The 22,311-nt window shown below is 36.2% G+C and overlaps 1 pseudogene across 1 annotated transcript; it reads left to right on the top strand.

Moving 5' to 3' along the window:
• The first annotated feature begins 440 nt into the window (after nucleotides 1-440).
• LOC104673975 lies at nucleotides 441-1,579 on the top strand (annotated as a pseudogene). Its single transcript, XR_749582.2, has one exon. The product of XR_749582.2 is annotated as a 28S ribosomal protein S31, mitochondrial pseudogene (transcript).
• The last annotated feature ends 20,732 nt before the right edge of the window (nucleotides 1,580-22,311 follow it).

Here is a 22,311-nt window from a genome sequence, read left to right as displayed (position 1 = left end):
TGGAAAAAAATGAACAGGTTCTGCTCAAGGTAAAGGAGTTTGTGTCCAGGTGAGAAGGCGTTCTGGGCAACTAATAGCAAATGCCCACAGCTCTGGAAACCTCACTGCTTTCACCTCTTTGTACCAACAGGGTCACTGTTCTAAAGGATGAATAAAACCTCATAAGACCTCCAAAAGCAAAAACTAAGAAACAAATGGTGAACCAGTACATGGGGGAGAAAAAAGCTTAACATCACTAATCATCAGGGAAATGCAAATTAACATAGTTAGAAATAAAGAATTGCATTTCATGACAAAATGTCTGTTCCAACAGGCAGCACAATAGTCCTAAATTGATGTATGTATCTTCAAAATATATTACCCAAAAATCAACAGAATAAGAAGAGTCATAGGCAAATCTTGAGTCATTGTTGCTGATGTTACCACATATCTCCCAGTAAATGATAGAACAATCAGACCAAAAGCAAAAGAGAGGTAAGGGGACATGTTTGACAGCGGACACCATTTCAGTTGCCTTCTTGGTTCAATTTGTGTCTCAGCGATGTTTCCTAGAGTCTCTATGGTTCCTATCTCTTCGCCCCCTTTCCCGCCACCCTTTGTTCTCTGGAAGCCCGGAGACATCAGCCGCTGCGATTGTGCTACTGGCTGCTCGGCACGGAAGGGTCAGGACAGAAAAATAAATCCAAAGATATTTTGGCACTAACAGCATGATCCGTACCAAGAAAGATGAGCAGTCAGTTCGAACTGATGAGACTTCCAAGGAGACTTCAGAGAGTCAAGACAGTGAAAAGGAAAATACGAGAAAGACTTGTTAAGCATTAGTAAGGGCGTGAAAGTTGAATTAAGCACAGTAAATGTACAAACAACAAAGCCTCCCAACAGAAGACCACTTAAAAGTTTGGCAGCTACACTTGGCAGGCTTCAAAGAGCTACAGAACATGCTCCAAAGAAGATAATTGAGCCCCTGAGTCTTGAGCTGGTGGCTGCTGCATCTGCTGTGGCAGATTCTCTCCCTTTTGACAAGCAAACAATCAAGTCAAGCTGCTGAGGCTGTTCCAGCAGCATGACGAAGAGTCAAGGGCACAGAGAGGTGCAGAGAGACCTAAAGTTAGTTTCAGTAACATAATATAGATATGAAAGTTGCCAGATCTGCTACAACTAGAGTTCGTTCAAGACCAGAGCATCAGATTCAGTTTGACGAAGGCTATGACAATTATCCTGGCCAAGGAGAAGACCACTGATCTTAGAAAAAGATGTAGGAAAAATATATTGGAGGGGAAAAAACTTAATATTTTTGACATGACAGCAGTTACTAATTAAGCACCCGAAACAGACACATGACCTTCACTTTGGGATGTGGAATTTGCTAAGCAGTTAGCCACAGTAAATGAACAACCCCTTCAGAATGTGTTTGAAAAGCCGATCCAGTGGACAAAGGAGGGGAAACTGTGGGAGCTCCCAATTAACAATGAAGCAGGTTTTGATGATGGTTGTTCAGAATTTCATGAACATATGTTTCTGGAGGAACACTTGAAGGGCTTTCCAAAATAAGGACCAATATGCCACTTCATGGAGCTGATGACTTGTGGCCTTTCCAAAAACTCATATCTTAGTGTTAAACAGAAGGTTGAGCACATAGAGTGGTTTACAAACTATTTTAATGAAAAAAAGGACATTCTAAAAGAAAGTAATGTACAGTTCAAGTAAGATCATGGAAATTTTTATTTCAAACAATTAGAGATGGATATTACAACTAAATAAAATAATTTTACTAGGAAAAAAGCAAAGTAAGGATATAGAAGATTCAAACAATATAATTATAAAACTCAACCTAATTAGTGTATACAGAACATTACATGAAGCGACTGCAGAATATACGTTTTTTTCAATTTTATATGGAATATTTACCAAGATGAATAAAATACTAGGGTGTAATGCAAGACCATACGTTTCAGGGACTGAAATCATATGGAATATGTTCTCTGTATACAGTAGAATTAATATAGAAGAAAATAACAGAAAGATAGAGAAAATATATTCAAATGTTTAGAAATTAAGATACACATTTTCAAATAACCCATGGGTCAAATAAGAAATTATAATGGAAAGCAGACAATATTTTGAACTAAGTAATAATAAAAATACGGTATATCAAAATCTGTGGGAAGCAGATAAAGCAGCTCTGGAGGGTTATTTATATATTTAAATGCATATATGAGAAAAAATAAAATGTTAAAAATCAATTACCTAAACTTCCATATCAAAGACTAGGAAAAGAATGACAAATTAAAACAAAAGAAAGCAGAAATGAGGAAACAATACATATATAAGAAAAGAAATCAACGAAATAAAACACAGATGTGAGATAGAAACAATTAAAAAAAATAAAAGTTGGTACTATGAAATGTTTCACAAAATTAATAAGCCTCTAGCAAAGACTGATTCCAAAACACAAAGGAGCACAACAGAAATTACTAATGTTAGTAATGAAAAAGAAACACCAATACAGATCCTAAAGACATTGTAAAGAAAATGAGGATGCTCTAAATAACTAAGGTCAATGAATTTTATAAGTTAAATGAAATGGACAAATTTATTTAACTTATAAATTTATTAACAACTTGCCAAAATGAAATAAGAAGAAATTTTAAAATATATTCTGTGACTATTAGAATCCTTCAATTCATAATTAAAAACCTTACCACATGAAAATTCTAGATCCATATGCCTTACCAGGTGAATTCTTCGGGACAGTTAAGTAAGAAATAATGCCAAATTTACAAGAACTCTTAATATACAAGAAAGGGAGAGTATTAAAAAATTCACTTTGTGAAGCCATCGTAAAACTGATACCAAAACCTGACAAGAACCACAAAAAAGGAAAACTACAAAAACATGAATTAAAAATCCCAAACAAAATATTATCAAATTGAATCCAGTAATATATAAAAAGAATAATATATAATTACTAAGTGGGCTTTATCCCAATAGTAAAAAGATTTTTTAGCAATAGCAATTAATCAATAAATGATATTAACAGATTATATAAGAAAAAATCACATATTTATCTCAGTAGATGCAGAAAAGACATTTGATAAAGGTGAAGAGTTGTTGATGATATCAACTCTTAGCAAACTAGAAAGAAGTGTAAACTACCTTATTCTTACAAAGGACACTTAGAGATAGACTACCCATTTGTAAAATATTGAATGCTTTCCTCTTGACATCGAGAACAAAACATGGATGGCCACTATGACCACTTCTAATCAACACTGTGCTTGAGATACTGGTCACTATAACATGGTAAAGTAAGTAAGTAAAATCTGCTCAACATAATAAGCAAGAAAATAAGTAAAATGTATAAAGATTAGAAAAGATAAAATCTTCTTCATTCAAAAATGGCATAATTATGTACAAAGACCAAAAATAATCTACAAAGAAACTTTTAGAAATATTAAACAAATTTAGCAAGACCACTGTATAGAAAATTAATATACACATTCAATTGTATATCTTACATTAGCAAGAGACAATTGGAAAATTAAACAATTGGAAAATGAAACAATTAACTTTTACCATGGCTTCAAACCACCTTAAGCACCTATACAATATTTGATAAAATGTGCAAGACCTTTATACTAAAACTATAAAACATTGATGAGGGAATTTTGAAAGACCTAAACAAATTGAGACATATGTCACAATTATGGATCAGTAAGCTCAATAATGTTAAGATGTCAGTTTCCCCCAAATTGAGCAATAGGTTCAATGCAATACCAATCAAAATACTGGTAGCATTTTCCATGGAAAATTGACAAGCTAATTCTAAAATTTACATGGAACTGCAACGGATTTAGAATAGCCAAGAATTCTTGAAGAAAAAGAGCAAACTTCTTATGGAGTTACAGTAATTAAGAGAATGTATTAGTGTGAAGATAAACCAATTGTACAGAAAAGATAATTCAAAAATTTATCTACACATATGTAGTGTCCTGATTTATAATATATCTCTACTACAATTCAATAAAGTGAAAGACCATTTCTCTCTCTTATTTATTTATTTATTTATTTTTATTTGGGACAGGGTTTCACTCTGTCACTCAGGCTGGAGTGCACTAGTGGGATCAAACCGCAGCCTTTAATCCCTAGAGCTCAAGCAATCCTCCTGTCAGCCTGCAAACTAGCTGAGACTACAGGCTTGTGCCACCATGCCCGTCTATTTTTTATTCATTTTATTTATTTATTTATTTATTGAGACGGAGTCTTGCTCTGTCACCCAGACTGGAGTGCAGTGGTGCAGTCTCGGCTCACTGCAAGCTCCGCCTCCCGGGTTCAGCCATTCTCCTGCCTCAGCCTCTCGAGTAGCTGGGACTACAGGTGCCCGCTACCACGCCCGGCTAATTTTTTGTATTTTTAATAGAGACGGAGTTTCACCGTGTTAGCCAGGATGGTCTCGATTTCCTGACCTCGTGATCCGCTAGCCTTGGCCTCCCAAAGTGCTGGGATTACAGGCGTGAACCACTGCGCCTGGCATGCCAGTCTATTTTTTTAAAAGAGTTTGTGGAGACATGATATTGCTATGTTGCCCAGGTTGGTCTCAAACTCCTGGCCTCAAGCAATACTCTAGCCTCAGCCACACAAAGCGTTGGTATTACAGGCATGACCCACTGCCTCCAACCATATTTTACTTAATGCTTTTGGATCAATTGTATATCCATAGGGATGAAGTGAGCCTTGACCCCATACTTCACAATGAACCAAAACTTAATTCAAAATGGATAATAGACCTAATTGTGAAAACACAAAATATAAAGCTTCTAGAGGAAACTATAAGGAAACATTTTCATGAACTTGAGGCACGTAAAAACTTATTAAACATGATAGAAAAGAATTAACCATAAAAGAAGAGATTGATACATTAAAGTTAAGAACTTCTCTTCAACAAAAGACTGTTATGAGAGTAAAAAGGAAACCACAGAGTGGAGGAAATACTTGTAATGCATAACATCTAATAACAAACTTATATGCAGAATGTACAAATAATTACTACAAATGAATAAAGAAAATACCCACCCAATTAAAAATGGGCAAAAGATTTAAATAGACCATTCGCAAATTTCTAAATGGCTAATAAGAATTTGAAAATGTTCTCAGTATCATTAACTAGAGGAAAAAAAATTAAAGTCACAATGTAACAGTTTTATGTATTGATTATGATGTTGGTTACACAAGTCTACACATGAAATAAAATTGAGTAGAGCTGTACACACGTACACACACATGCACAAAGAAATGCATGTAAGAACTGGTGAAATCTGAGTAAGGTCTCTAGTTGACAGTATTATATTGATGTCAATTACCTGGTTTTGCTATTGCGCTATAGTTATATAAGATATTATGACTGGAAGGAAATGGTGAAAAAAACAGAGTTGTCACTTTGGGAGGCCTAAGCGGGAGGATCACAAGGTCAGGAGATCGAGACCATCCTGTCTAACACGGTGAAACCCCGTCTCTATTAAAAATACAAAAAAAAAAAAAAAAAAATAGCTCGGCGTGGTGGCGGGTGGCTGTAGTTCCAGCTGCTTGGGAGGCTGAGGCAGGAGAATGGCGTGAACCCGGGAGGTGGAACTTGCAGTGAGCCGAGATCGCACCACTGCACTCCAGCCTGGGCGACAGCGCAAGACTCCACCTCAAAAAAAAAAAAAAAAAAAAAAAAAAAAAAAAAAAAGAAAAAAGAAAAAAAAGAGTTGTCCGTACTATGTTTACAACTTCCCTGTAAGTCTACAATTATTTCAAAATAAAAAGTTTGAAAAAATACAATATAAAATAACTACACACCCACCAGAATGGCTAAAATTAAAATGACTAACAATATCTAGTGTTGAGAATGAGAAACAAACGACTATTATCCATTGCTGGTAATGGTGTAAATTCATATGATCACTTTGGAAAACCGGTAGTAGCTAGTAAAGATAAACACGTGCATACTTCATTATGCAGAATTCACTATGTACCCAAGAGAAGTTTGATCATATGCCCAACAAAACACTTATATAATAATAACAGCTTTATTGATGATAGTCCCAAAACAGAAAATATAAAACTTTAGCAACATTGAAAAGCATAAATAAATTATAGTATGTACACAAAGTGCAATAATATATATTAATAAAAACAATTAACTAATGCTACACACAATAACATAGCTGACCCTCTGACACAATGTGTCAGAGAATTCAGACACATACATACATACATGCAAAAGAATACATATAATCTATTTATATTAATTTAAAGGAGAGGTAATAGGCAGTGGAAATCAGAAGAGTGGTTCCCTCTGAGTGGATATGTTGACTAGGAAATGCATGAAGTTGTCTATGATACTAGAAATCTTTGATAGCTTGTTTGAAGTGGTTGTTATATGGGTGTATGCATATGTAAAAGTTCATCAAATTTCACCTTAAGATTTGTGTCCCTTACTATATGTATGTTATATCTCAATTGAAAAACAAAATAATAAGCTAATGGGTTAAAAATAAACTTGGAGAAAATATTCACAATAGATATATCTGATAAAGGACTTGCATCCAGGATATATAAAGAACTTCTGTAAATCATTAGTAAAAGTCAAACCACCAATTTAAGAAGTGGACACAAGATTTGAACAGACACTTCACAAAAGATGCACATAGGCAATAAGTTCGAGGAATGTGCTTATCATTAGTCATCAGGAATATGCAAATTAAAGCTATGAGGATATACCATCTTACACCCACAAAAATGTCTGAAATAAAGACTAACAATACCAAATGTTGACAAGGATGTAGAGAAAGTAGGACTCATATATATTTCTGGTGAGAATGTAAAATGGCACAACTTTGGGACACTGGCAGTTTTTAATACGTTCAAACATATACTTACCCTATGTTGAGCAATTCCACTCCTAGGCACTTATCCAAGAGAAATAAAAACATATGTCCACAAAAGACTGTACAAGACTGTTCTTGCAGCTTTATTCATAATGCGCCAAACAAAAAGTAATCCACATGTACATCAACAGGATGATGGATAAACAGACTGTGATATATTCATTCAATGGAATACTGCTTAAATATAAAAAGGATGACCAATGATAAGGATGAATCACAATATCATGTTGAACAAAAGTGGAACACAAAAGAATACATACTCTATGACTCTATTTCCAAAACAGGCAAAATAAATCTATGATGATGGAAATCACAGTGATGGTTGCCTCTGGTGTGAAGGATAATTAACTGGAAATTGGTAAATGGGAGCATTCTGGGGGTTATTGGAATGTTCTATGTCTTTGTTTGGGTAGTGAGTATACGTGTGTATACAGTTGTCAAAACCCACCAAACTGTACATTTATCTATTCATTTTATTGTAAATAAATTATACCCCAGTTAAAAAATCAAGAAAGAGGAAGACATAAGACTCAGGAAGCAGGGGTTCTAACATGACAAAAAAGTGGAAGAATTTCCAACGTGGTGGCAAAGAGAAGTTCAAGTATTTTGGCCGAGTAGCAGGCCCAGAGAGAAACCGGTCCAAATAGAGGAAAAACAGTGGTCTCTAGGAGAAAGCCTTCCCATAAAAACTGGAATTGGTGTATTGATTGATGTATTTGATCACTTGGAAAATTATATTAATGTATAACAGACCTGACAGAGCATGAGAAAGTAATTAAGAATATATACACAGATCCCCAAGCAAGAGAAAACATTGGACAAGTATTATCTCTAGAGGAAAATTATAACATAATAAACATAATCATGGTACACAACTTGGCTCCACAGAAAATGCTTATATGGTCATAATAATATTAACACTAGCCATTGATTTTTTGAAATGTTATATAACTGTTTTGGGAGGGTGAGGGCAGTGCAAGTGTGTGTGTGTATGTTGTAAGAAATTTCATCGACTATAACAGGAAATTGACAGTTGTTGAAATGAAAACTTTAAGAAATAGTACATCATTTAGAAATACAAAATTAGAACCCAGAAAAAAACTCCTAAAATAGCAGAAAATGATTACTTTTTGGGAGCAGAAATCGAGGTTTTATGGAATTGGGAAGAGTTCTTTATTATTATTACTTAATACTAATTATGCATATATTTCCAGGTTTAAAATACATATTAATTTTAAAAGAAAGTAACTATTGTAGGCAGAATAATGCCCCCCAAAAGTGTCCATGTCCTAATACCCCAAATCTGTGACTATATTGTTACATGGTAAAGAGAAATTAAACTTGTAGATGTAATTAAGGTTGGTCATGAGCTGATGTTAAGATAAAGAGGTGATTTAGAACTGTCTGGGTGGGTGTAATGTAATCACAAAAACTCTTAAAAGTGGAAATTGGAGCAGGAGAAAGCGGTAATGTGAGGTGCGAATGACTCAACTCACATTGTATGCTTTGAAGGGGAGGAAGCGGCCATGAGTCAAGGAATGTGGGAAGCCTCTCGAACCTGAAAAAGGTAAGGAAATTGAATCTCTTCTAGGGCCTCCAGAAGGGAATACAGTACTGTAAATATCTTGACTTTAACTCAGTGAGACCCATGTCCAACTTCTGACCTATACAGCCATAAGATTGTAAGTTTGTGTTTTTTTAAGCCAAAAAAAAAAAAAAAAAAAAAAGTGTGAACATGTTGCATTACCAATAGAAAACTACTACAGTGACAGGCACCCAAAACTCTAGGATAAATATCTTCGTATTTTCTTATGTACATTGAATTGATCTTGTCTTTTCTTGTATATTAAGGATTAGCTCCCAAACAATACATTGCAAAAATGCCATTAATACGAAAAATGCTGACCAAAGCCATTGAGACAGTCATATACGTATCTATTTCATAATGACAGTGATATTCTACTTAATAGAAATAATTCGTTGTGGTATAAAATTATTCCAGATTTATATACAAGATTAGCCCACAATGGTTTCTAATTTATGTAAAAAACTACTGTAATAATTTACTAATAATTTATGTCATTATAATGGATTTATTATGACAGAATTTATTATTTCTACATGATCACTAAACAAATGTGTTACACTCAATGGTTTTTCATCAAGGCTTAGTACAAAACCACTATTATTATATTATTATTATTATTATTATTCTATACTTTAAGTTCTGTGATACATGTTAAGAACATGCAGGTTTGTTACACAGGTATACACGTGCCATGGTGGTTTGCTGCACCCATCAACCCATCATATACATTAGGTATTTCTCCTGATGTTATGCCTTTCCCAGTGCCCCACCCCCCGATAGGCCTCAGTGTGTGATTTTTCCCTCCCTGTTTCCATGTGTTCTCATTGTTCAACTCCCACTTATGAGTGAGAACGTGTGGTGTTTGGTTTTCTGTTCCCGTCTTAGTTTGCTGAGAATGATGGTCTTCAGCTTCATTCATGTCCCTGCAAAGGGCATGCACTCATCCTTTTTTATGGCTGCATAGTATTCCGTATTGTGTATGTGCCACATTTTCTTTATCCAGTCTATCATTGACGGGCATTTGCATGATTCCAAGTCTTTGCTATTGTGAATAGTGCTGCAACAAACATACATGTGCATGTTTCTTTGTAGTAGAATGATTTATAATTTTGGGGGGTATATACCCAGTAATGGAATTGCTGGATCAAATGGTATTTCTGGTTTTAGATCCTTGAGGAATCACCACATTGTCTTCCACAATGGTTGAACTAATTTACACTCCCGCCAGCAGTATACAAGTGTTCCTATTTCTCCACATCCTGTCCAGCATTTGTTGTCTCCTGACTTTATAGTGATCACCATTCTAACTGGCATGAGATGGTATCTCATTGTGAAAACCACCATTGTATTATTAAACAAGGTAATGAAAAAATCTTCTGGATGTCAGTGTCAAAAAAAAATGAAAGGAGTAATATTATACTCTCATAAGAAATCTTATCTCTCTTCTGTGTGAAGCCTTTCACTTTCAAATCTTTGTAATTCAAAGGCTAGAGAAATAAATGAAAAGGTCAATCTACAAATTCTATATTAAATGAAGTAGATGGGAGAAATTAAAACTTTTAAGATCCATTTTCTATGGTTCTCTCTCTCTCTCTCTCTCTCTTTTTTTTTTTTTTTTTCGAGTCAGGTTCTTGTTCTGTCACTCAGACTGAAGTACAATGGCACGATCACATCTCACTGCAGGCTTGAACTCCTGGGCACAAGCTGTCCTCCTGCCTCAGCCTCCAGAGTAGCTGGGACTACAGACACATGCCAACATGCCCAGTGAATTTCATTTACTTTTTGTTGAGTCAGAGTCTCACTATGTTGACCAGACTGGTTTCAAACACCTGGTCTCAAGTCATCCTCCTGCTTTAGTCTCGCAAAACGCTGGGATTACAAGCATGAGCCACCACATCCGGCCAGTGGTCTTCCTTTAAAGTAAGAAATATAGATGATAATCTGATTGTTTAGAACTTTGGTTTATTTGCAGCCGCTAATATTAAATTATTTTGTAGTGTTTGTATTTATGCATTGATACTTATGTCAAAATATATATTTAGGCTGCTTATCATTATGTCTGGGGAACATTTCTAACACTTGCCTATGTAATGTCAGGGAGAAGGTATCCTGGTAAGTCTAGTAATTGCCTCAAAAATGCCTTGTGCTTTGATGTCCTCATATTTAGAAATGATTATTAGGTTGTACAGTTATTAGTTATTATAGGGTCATATAGTTATGAGTGTTAGGATCATATAGTTATGATTTCATTCTAACTATAAGGGATCATCAGGATGATGTAGTTCACTGTATGATAAAGGTACTAGAGTCCTGAGAGCTTGAAAAAAAAAAAGAGTAGATATTTTTGGCATTTCTTCAAGATCTCTGACTCGTTCCTAAATGAATTTCTCTTTTCATTATTTTATTCTAAATTGACAGATAAAATTGTGTCCACTGAACACGGACAGTATTGTGTCCAGAGTTGGTTCCTTCCAGTGGGTTCTTGGTCTTGCTTACTTCAAGAATCAAACTATGGACCTTCGCAGTGAGTGTTACAGCTCTTAAAGGTGGCACAGACCCAAAGAGTGAGCAGCAGCAAGAGTTACTGCAAAGAGCGAAAGAACAAAGCTTCCACAGTGTGGAAGGGGACCTGAGCAGGTTGCCACTGCTGGCTGGGGTGGCCAGCTTTTATTCCCTTATTTGTCTCCACCCACGTCCTGCTGATTGGTCCATTTTACTAGCTAAAGGATTGTAAGTGCTGATTGGTGCCCTTACAATCCTTTAGCTAGACACAGAGAACTGCTTGGTGTGTTTTTACAGGACACTGATTGGTGTGTTTACAATCCTCTAGCTAGACAGAAAAGTTCTCCAAGTCCCCACTCGACCCAAGAAGTCCAGCTGGCTTCACCTCTCAGTATGATGTTTTGAAGTATGTGTATATTGTGGAATGACTCAGTCTAGTTAATTCACATATGTATTATCTCACATAGTTATCGTTTTTGTGCTGAGAACACTTAACATCCACTCTCTTCAGATTTTTCAAGAATATAATATATTGTTATTAACCATAGTCACGATGCTATAATAGATCTCTTGAACTTGTTCCTTTTATCTAACTGAAATTTTTATATCTTTTAAACAGAATCCCCCCTAGGTCTCCAAGTTCCCAAATAGTTCAGCATTCTCATGGTCTTGCGTGGTTTGGGGGGTCTATTAGCCATTCCATATTCTAGCATTGTGGACTGAGATACACCGACATGAGTACCATCAGGCTTTAGAAGGTACTCTAAATTAGTCTCATGCTGTTTGCTGGTAAGGATTTATAAGTTCCAACACTGGCACACCCTGGGGGATCAGTAGTAATATCTCTTTTTCTTCACTATGCCATTGTAAAGGAGGTAAGAAGATCTTAGTCTAGCCAAGAAAAATTAGGCCTCTCTCCATCTCCAGCCCTGGAAATAGGAGTAATTCTGAAAAGTGAAACTTTTTGGCCTCCATGATGAATCACTTGGAAGCTCACAAATCATATAACAGTGAGAGTTTAAATTATCAGAATAAATCATCTCTATTTTTAGAATTAATAATCCATGTCTCTGGATCTCCCCAGGATAGCATGTAAGAAGCTGGTTCAAAAAAGATGGGTTTAGGATTTCACATTCTTTCAATTTTATCAAACTGCTGTGCTATCTCCTTTCCTAACATAGTTCACTACTTTAAGTAGCTAGAGAATGGCAGGGACATACGTTCAATTCACAGCTCACACCAGCATGAAACGTCATTCTACATATGCCTATTTAAATCCATACCAAAATACAAAAAAAGTACTCATTCTTATATGGCAGTTACTTTTGGAAAGGCTGTTTTCTTAGGGACCATCACCATAAGTGATATTCAGATATAGATTTCAGTTTGAACAGATTAGGAGAAGACACCTTCATGCTTTACAAGGCAACTGTTAAATAAGGCTTTGCCTAAAATAACCTCTACTATAAATGTATGTAAATGTATGTATTTCAGTGCATTAATTATTCTTTTGATTTCAAAGTATAAATTTTAATAATATCGTGACATACATGAGAAAGTTTATGTACTTGATTATTTTGGAAGCAAGGGTTATTCAAGAATGCTTCACTTTATGCCGTGTATGCTTCCTGTAAAAATGCATCTTTAATCTGGGCACATTTTGGCATATAAAAAGATTTCAATGCAACCTGGCTAGAATAGACCATTTCAAGATTATTGTTAAGTGAGGTTCTTATGAGCTTCAATAAATTCATAACTATGGACAACTTTTTCAGGACATTTTAGACAAAAAAAGTTGATTATGTAGTGATCGTACGTCAATGCATTTAAAATAAAAACATTTATATCAATTATTTATGTACTATGTAAGCACCTAAATTTGCTGTTTGGATAAATTTATTATTTCAAATTAGTGTAATTAAATAGCAACTATTGATTTTATATGGAATGCTTTCTATAGCTCTCTAAATTCCAAGTAAATTGATCCTATTTCTTCTTACTTCCAAGTCCCTATCATCTTTTCTTGCATCTAAAGTTGCATTTTTTATTAGTAATATCTTCTAAAATAGTTCTACTTTAGGACTGTGTATACCAGGTTATGAAGATAAAACAGGCAAAGGACCAAGCTGAGGTAAAAAACAAAATGACTGTTGAAAACTCTGAGGGAAGAAACTACTTCATATACTTTTTATAGTCAGAAAGTAAGTGATCAGTTGATGTAACTCTATTATTATAATATTTAATGTTCCTGATAGCCCTATGAGGTCAGAATATTATTTACCCACATTACTCTCAGTTTACAGATAAGGGAACAGTAGTTATTTGCAGACATTTGCTCTTCCATATGAATTTTAAAACTCATTTAGATCAGTCTCAAGGAAGTGCACATTTAAGTTATGATTGGAACTCGACTAAACTTAAAAACTGTTGACTTGTTATTGCTAACATAGAGAAAGAATATCACTACATAAGGATTGATATATATGCAGCCCAAATTTCAATAGTACAAAAATTGGAAGTGATCTGAATGATCATCAATAATGGGATCACTGAATACTTCATGGCATATTAAAACTACAGATTCTTGTGATGCTAGTGAAAATAGTGCATCAAACCTCTATATCTTGACCTAGATGGATATTCAAAATATTTTTATTGCTACGTAATACTTGTACATATTGATGTGGATATGGATATTTTGATACAAGCATACAGTGTGTAATGATCAAGTCAAGATAGGTGAGATATCCATCACCTCAAACTTTTATCATTTATTTTTGTTGAGAACATTTCAAATTTTCTCTTCTAGTTATTTGGAACATACAATAAATTAGTAATAACTGTAGTCACCTTATTGTGTTATCTAACACTAGAACTTGTTGCTTCTATTTAACTGTGTGTTTGCATCCATTAAACAACCTCTCTTCATTTCCCACCTTACCACTCTTACCAGCCTCCAGTAACCACCATTCTACTCTCCACCTCCATGAGATAAACTATTTTAGCCCCCAAATGTGAGTGAGAACATGTGATATTTGTCTTTCTGTGCCTGGCCTATTTCACTTAACCGGATGATCTCCAGTTCCATCTATGTTATTGTAAATGACAGAACTTTATGCTTTTTATGATTGAATAATATTCTATTGTGTATATAGCCCACATTTTATTATTTTTAACTTTTATTTTAGGTTCAGGGGTACATGTGCAGGTTTGTTAATACAGGCAAACTCATGTCATGGGGGTTTGGTGTACAGATTATTTTGTCACCCAGGTACTAAGCATAGAACTTGATAGTTATTTTTCTGGATTCTCTCCCTCCTTCCATTCTCTTGTCTCAAGCAGGCCCCAGTGTTTGTTGTTTTCCTCTTTGTGTCCATTGTGTCTCATTATTTAACTCACACTTATAAGTGAGAATATGCGGTATTTGATTTTCTGTTCCTTCATTACTTTGCTAAGGATAATGGCCTCCAGCTTCATCCATGATTCTGCAAAGGACATGATCTTATTCTTTTTTATGGCTGCATAGTATTCCATGGTGTACATGTACCACATTTTTTATCCAGTATACCATTGATGGACATTTAACTTGATTCTATGTCTTTGTTATTGTGAAGAGTGCTTCAATGAACATTCATGTACCTGTCTCTTTATGGTAGAATGATTTATATTCCTTTGGGCATATACCAAGTAATAGGATTGCTGTGTTGAATGGTAGTTCTGGTTTTATTTCTTTGAGGAATCGCCACACTGCTTTCCACAGGTTGAACAAATTTACATCCCAGCCTCAGTGTTTAAGCATTCCTTTTGCTCTACAACCTTATTAGCATTTGCCTACTTTTTAATGGGGTTGTTTGGTTATTGCTTGGAAATTTGTTTAAGCTCCTTACAGATGCTGTATATTAGACCTTTGTCAGATGTATAGTTTGCAAATATTTTCTCTAATTCCGTAGGTTGTCTGTTTGTTAATAGTTTCTTTTGCTGTGCAGAAACTCTTTAATTAGAACTCATTTGTTAGTTTTTACTTTTTCTTTATCCATTAATACACATTAAAGTTGATTCCACATATTGATTATTGTGAATAGTGCTGCAATAAACATGGGAGTGCCAATATCTCTTTGATATACTGATTTCCTTTCTTTCTTTTGGATATATACCAGCAGTGGGATTGCTAGATCATGTGGTAGTTCTATTTTTAGTTTTTTGAGGAAACTCCATATGGCTTTTCATCATACCTGTACTAATTTTCATTCCCACCAACAGTGTATGAGAGTTCACTTTTCTCTGCATCCTTTCCAGCATTTGTTATTTTTTTATCTTTTTGACAATATCCATTTTGAGTGGGAAACATGATATCTCATTATGAATTGGATTTAGGTGAATTGAATTTGATTTGATTTGCATATCTCTGATGAATAGTGATATTCAGTAGTTTTCTTTATATACCTGTTGGCCATTTGTATGTCTTCTTTTGTTGAATATCTATTCAGATCAATTGCCCATTGAAATTGGATTGTTTGTTTTCTTGCTGTTGAGTTGTTTGACTTGAATTGAGTTAATATTCTGGTTATTAATCCTTTGTCAAATGAATAGTTTGCAAATATTTATCCCATTTTGTAGGTTGTCTCTTAACTTTTTATATTGTTTCCTTTGATATGAGAAGCTTTTCTGTTTGATGTAATCCCATTTGTTCATTTTTGCTTTTGAGGTCTTACTGGAACTGTTTTCCCAGACCACTGACTTGAAGTGTTTCTCCAATATTTTCTTCTAGTAGTTTCATAGTGTGATGTGGTACATATGTCTTTAATTCCCAAAATATTTTATTAAGTGCAAAAGGCAATTTGAACAGTCATGTGTAGAGTTGGTATGATGCTATTTTTGTAGGAGGAAGGTGTGGCAAAGAACATGCCAGACTTGAGATATTGGTTAACTCAGTGAGATGGATATAAACAGGAGTTAGGAGAAGATTATTACTTATTGAATACTATTTTTACACATTATATCATGACCATGCATTGCTTTTGTAATTAAAAAAGAATAAGTACATAATGTACTTTTAAAACTATAACAAACAGCAAAATATTGCAGTGACTTTATATGCGTGATGGATTATGTTTGCTTATATTTGCACATTTTTAACTTTGGCCATAGGGGTAATAATGCCAAAGAGAAAGAATCCATATTTGGCTTCAGACATAAGGATAATAGTATTTGAGAAAGTATAGGTAGTTTTTCCACAAGTTAAAGTGGGGTAATAGACAAGGAGATGACAAACATAGGATGTGTTCAGGAAAATTGATTGCAAGATGTGTATTTAAAATTTGTTAGTAAAGAATTGTAAATGAATGTGCACCCAATATCAGATAATCTAAATATATAAAGTAAATATTAACAAATCTGAAGAGAGAAATAAATAACAAATATACCCTTATTAGTTTGTTCCCATGCTGTTATAAAGAGCTACCTGAGACTGTGAAATTTATAAAGAAAAGAGGTTTAATTGACACACAGTTCTACTGACTGTATAGAATGCATGGCTGGCAGGCCTCAGGAAACTTGCAGTCATGGCAGGAGGTGAAGAGGAAGAAAGCACATCTTACCATGGTGGAGCAAGAGAGAAAGAGAGCAAAAGGGGAAGTGTGACACACTTTTAAACCATCACATCTCATGAGAACTCACTCACTATCATGAGAGCAGCAAGGGAGAAATCTGCCCCAATGATCCAATCACCCCCACCAAGCCCCTCTCCTGACACATGGAAATTACAATTTGACATGAGGTTTGGGTGGGGACATGGAGGCAAACTATATCATTCCATCTCTGGCCTCTCCAAAATGTCATGTTCTTCTCATATTTTAAAATCAATCTTGTCTTCCCAACCAACAGTCATCCAAAGTCTTAACTCATTCCAGCATTAACTCAAAAGTCCAAGTCCAAAGTCTCATCTGAGACAAGACAATTCCTTTCTGCCTATAAGCCTGTGGGGAAAAAAAAAAAAAAAAAAAAAAAGTTAGTTAATTCCAAGATACAATGGGGTACAGGCACTGGGTAAATGTTCTCATTCCAAAAGGGAGAAATTGGCCAAAACAAAGGGGCTACAGGCTCCACTCAAGTCTGAAACCCAGCAGGGCAGTCATTAAATATCAAAGCTCCAAAATAATCCCCTTTGACTTCACGTCTAACGTCCAGAGCATGCCGATACAAAGGATGGGCTTTTAAAGCCTTGGGCAGCACCACCTATGTGGCTCTGCAGGGTACAGCCCTCATAGCTGTTTTCATGGGCTGGTGTTGAGTGCCTGTGATTTTTCCAGGTGCATGGTGCAAGCTGTTGGTAGATCTACCACTCTGGGGCCTGGAGGATGGTGGTCCTCTTCTAACAGCTCCACTTGGCAGTGCCCCAGTGGGGACTCTGTATGGGGACTCTAAGCTCACATTTACCCTCTGCACTGCCATAGCAGAGGTTCTACATGAGGGCTCTGCTTCTGCAGAAGACTTCTGCCTGGACATCCAGGGATTTCCATACATCCTCTGAAATCTAGGCAGAGGTTCCCAGACCTCAACTCCTGTCTTCTGTGCACCTGAAGGCCCAACACCACGTGGAGGCTGCCAGTGCTTGGGGCTTGCACCCTCTGAAGCAATGGCCCAAGCTGTACCTTGGCACCTTTTAGCTATGGCTGGAGATGGAGCAACTGGGACACAGGGAAACATGTGATGACACTGCAAAGATCAACTGCTCCTAGAATGTGGCCCACGAAACCCTTTTTTCCCCTTGGCCTCAGGGCATGTGATGGGAGGGGCTGCAATGGTCTTTGGCATGCTCTGAAGAAACTTTCTCCTACTGTCTTGGCTATTAACATTTGGCTCCTGTTTACTTATGTGAATTTCTGCAGCTGGCTTTAATTCCTTCCTGGATAATTTTTTTTTCTTTTCTACCACATGGTCAGACTGTGAATTTTCCAAACTTTTATGCTCTACTTCCCTTTTAAATATGAGTCCCAATTTGAGACCATCTCTTTGTGAGAGCATATTACTGCATGATGTAAGGAGCAACCAGACCACATCTTGAACACTTTGCTGCTTAGAAATTTCTTCTGCCAGATACCCTAAATCATCTCTCTCAGCTTCCAAGTTCCACAGATCTCTACAGCAGAGGAAAATTGCTGCCAGTCTCTTTGGTAAAACATAGCAAGAGTGATCTTTACTCCAGTTCCCAATAAGTTCCTCATCTCCATCTGAGACCAACTCTGCCTAGATTTCATTGTTCACATCACTATCAACATTTTGGTCAAAACCATTCAACAAGTCTCTATAAAGTTTCAAACTTTCCCACATCTTCATGTCTTCTTCTGACTCCTCTAAACTGTACCAGCCCCTGCCCTGCTCCCAAAGTGGCTTTCACATTTTCAGCTACCTTTATAGCAGTGCCTCACTCTTTTGGTCCCAATTTTCTGTATTAGTTTGTTCTCACATTGTCATAAAGAACTAGCTGAGACTGGGTAATTTATGAAGAAAGGAGGTTTAATTTACTCACAGTTATGCAGGCTGTAAAGAAAAAAATGGCTGGGAGGCCTCAGAAAATTTACAATCACAGCAGAAGGTGAAGGGGAAACAAGCATGGCAGGGCAGGAGAGAGAGAGAGCGAAGGGGGAAGTGGCACACACTTTTAAACCATTACAGTTTGTGAGAATTCACTCACCTTCACAAGAAAAACAAGAAGGAAATCACCCCCATGATCCTATTTCCTCCCACCAGGTCCCTCCCCTGATACATGGGGATTGCAATTTAACATGAGACGTGGGTGGGAACACAGAGCCAAACCATATCAATGCAATGTTTAGTAATGGATAGATCATCCATACAAAAAAAATTAATTAGGAAAGATTGGACTTGAACTGTACTTTAGATAAAATGAACTTCACATATACAGAACATTTTATCCAGCAGTACCAGAAATCACATATGTCCCAAGTACATATGGACCATTCTTCATGATAGATCATGTTAGGCCACAAAAAAGTCTTAACAAATTTAAGAAGTTTGAAATCATATCAGACATCTTTTTCAACAAGTATGTAAAATTTGAAGTTAATAACAGGAAGAAAACTGAAAATTAACAAATATGTGGAAATTAAAATCACACTCCTTAACAACCAATGGGTCAAAGAGGAAATAAAAAAAAAAGGAAAGTTAAAAAATACCCTGAAACAGGTGAAAATGGAAATGCAAGATACCAAATCTTACAGAATGCAGTAAAAGTAGTCTTAAGAGGGAAGTTGATAGTAATAAATGATTACATTAAGAAAAGACGGAGACTTTAAATAAACAACTGGATAAATTCCTGAACACATACGCCCTCCCCAGAAAAAAACAGGAAGAAGTTGAATCCCTGAATAGACCAATAACAGGCTCTTAAATTGAGGCAATAATTAATAGCTGACCAACCAAAAAAGTCCAGGACAAGATTAGTTCACAGCCAAATTCTACCAGAGGTACAAGGAGGAGCTGGTGCCATTCCTTCTGAAACTATTCCAATTAATAGAAAAAGAGGGAATCCTCCCTCATTTTATGAGGCCAGCATCATCGTGATAACAGTCTGGCAGAGACACAACAAAAAAAGAGAATTTTAGACTAATATCCCTGACGAACATTGATGCAGAAAACCTCAAGAAAATACTGGCAAACTGAATCCAGTAGCACATCAAAATGCTTACCCACCATGATCAAGTAGGCTTCATCCCTGGAATGCAAGGTTGGTTCAACAAATGAAGATCAATAAACGTAATCCAGCATAAAAACAGAACCAACGATAAAAACCACATGATTACCTCAATAGATGCAGAGGAGGCCTTTCACAAAATTCAAGTTCAACAGCCCTTCATGCTAAAAACTCTCAATAAATTCGGTATTGATGGAACGTACCTCAAAATAATAAGAGCTATTTATGACAAACCCACAGCTAATATCATACTGAATGGGCAAAAACTGGAAAAATTCCCTTTGAAAACTGGCACAAGACAGGGATGCCCTCTCTCACCACTCCTATTCAACATAGTGTTGGAAGTTCTGGCTAGGGCAATCAGGCAAGAGAAAGAAATCAAGGGTATCCAGTTAGGAAAAGAAGAAGTCAAATTGTCCCTGTTTGCAGATGACATGATTGTATATTTAGAAAACCCCATCGTCTCAGCCCAAAATCTCCTTAAGCTGATAAGCAACTTCAGCAAAGTCTCAGGATACAAAATTAATGTGCAAAAATCACAAGCATTCTTATACACCAGCAACAGACAAGCAGAGAGCCAAATCAGGAATGAACTTCCATTCACAATTGCTTCAAAGAGAATAAAATACCTAGGAATCCAGCTTACAAGGGATGTAAAGGACCTCTTCAAGGAGAAGTACAAACCACTGCTCAGTGAAATCAAAGAGGACACAAACAAATGGAAGAACATACCATGCTCATGGATAGGAAGAATCAATATCGTGAAAATGGCCATACTCCCCAAGGTTATTTATAGATTCAATGCCATCCCCATCAAGCTACCAATGAGTTTCTTCACAGAATTGGAAAAAACTGCTTTAAAGTTCCTATGGAACCAAAAAAGAGCCCGCATTGCCAAGACAATCCTAAGTCAAAAGGACAAAGCTGGAGGCGTCACGCTACCTGACTTCAAACTATACTACAAGGCTACAGTAACCAAAACAGCATGGTACTGGTACCAAAACAGAGATATAGACCAATGGAACAGAACAGAGTCCTCAGAAATAATACCGCACATCTACAGCCATCTGATCTTTGACAAACCTGAGAGAAACAAGAAATGGGGAAAGGATTCCCTATTTAATAAATGGTGCTGGGAAAATTGGCTAGCCATAAGTAGAAAGCTGAAACTGGATCCTTTCCTTACCCCTTATACGAAGATTAATTCAAGATGGATTAGAGACTTAAATGTTAGACCTAATACCATAAAAACCCTAGAAGAAAATCTAGGTAGTACCATTCAGAACATAGGCATGGGCAAGGACTTCATGTCTAAAACACCAAAAGCAACGGCAGCAAAAGCAAAAATTGACAAATGGGATCTAATTAAACTAAAGAGCTTTTGCACAGCAAAAGAAACTACCATCAGAGTGAACAGGCAACCTACAGAATGGGAGAAAATTTTTGCAACCTACTCATCTGACAAAGGGCTAATATCCAGAATCTACAAAGAACTCAAACAAATATATGAGAAAAAAGCAAACAACCCCATCAAAAAGTGGGGAAAGGATATGAACAGACATTTCTCAAAAGAAGATATTCATACAGCCAACAGACACATGAAAAAATGCTCATCGTCACTCGCCATCAGAGAAATGCAAATCAAAACCACAATGAGATACCATCTCACACCAGTTAGAATGGCAATCATTAAGAAGTCAGGAAACAACAGGTGTTGGAGAGGATGTGGAGAAATAGGAACACTTTTACACTGTTGGTGGGATTGTAAACTAGTTCAACCATTATGGAAAACAGTATGGCAATTCCTCAAGGATCTAGAACTAGATGTACCATATGACCCAGCCATCCCACTACTGGGTATATACCCAAAGGATTATAAATTATTCTACTACAAAGACACATGTACACGTATGTTTATTGCGACACTATTCACAATAGCAAAGACTTGGAATCAACCCAAATGTCCATCTGTGACAGACTGGATGAAGAAAATGTGGCACATATACACCATGGAATACTATGCAGCCATAAAAAAGGATGAGTTTGCGTCCTTTGTAGGGACATGGATGCAGCTGGAAACCATCATTCTTAGCAAACTATCACAAGAACAGAAAACCAAACACCACATGTTCTCACTCATAGGTGGGAACTGAACAATGAGATCACTTGGACTCGGGAAGGGGAACATCACGCACTGGGGCCTATCATGGGGAGGGGGGAGGGGGGAGGAGGGAGGGATTGCATTGGGGAGTTATACATGATATAAATGATGAATTGATGGGTGCTGACGAGTTGATTGGTGCAGCACACCAACATGACATAAGTATACATATGTAACAAACCTGCACGTTATGCACATGTACCCTAGAACTTAAAGTATAATAAAAAAAAAAAAAAAAAGAAAACCTCATTGTCTCAGCCCAAAATCTCCTTAAGCTGATAAGCAACTTCAGCAAAGTTTTAGGATGCAAAATCAATGTGCAAAAATTACAAGCATCCCTATGCACCAATAACAGACAAACAAAGAGCCAAATCATGAGTGAGCTCCAATTCACAATTGCTTCAAAGAGAATAAAATA

This window comes from Rhinopithecus roxellana, chromosome 7 (assembly GCF_007565055.1).
Source record: "Rhinopithecus roxellana isolate Shanxi Qingling chromosome 7, ASM756505v1, whole genome shotgun sequence".
NCBI lineage: Eukaryota > Metazoa > Chordata > Mammalia > Primates > Cercopithecidae > Rhinopithecus > Rhinopithecus roxellana.
The sequence above is the reverse complement of the archived record's forward strand: the minus strand, read 5'-3'. Positions and strand labels throughout refer to the sequence as shown.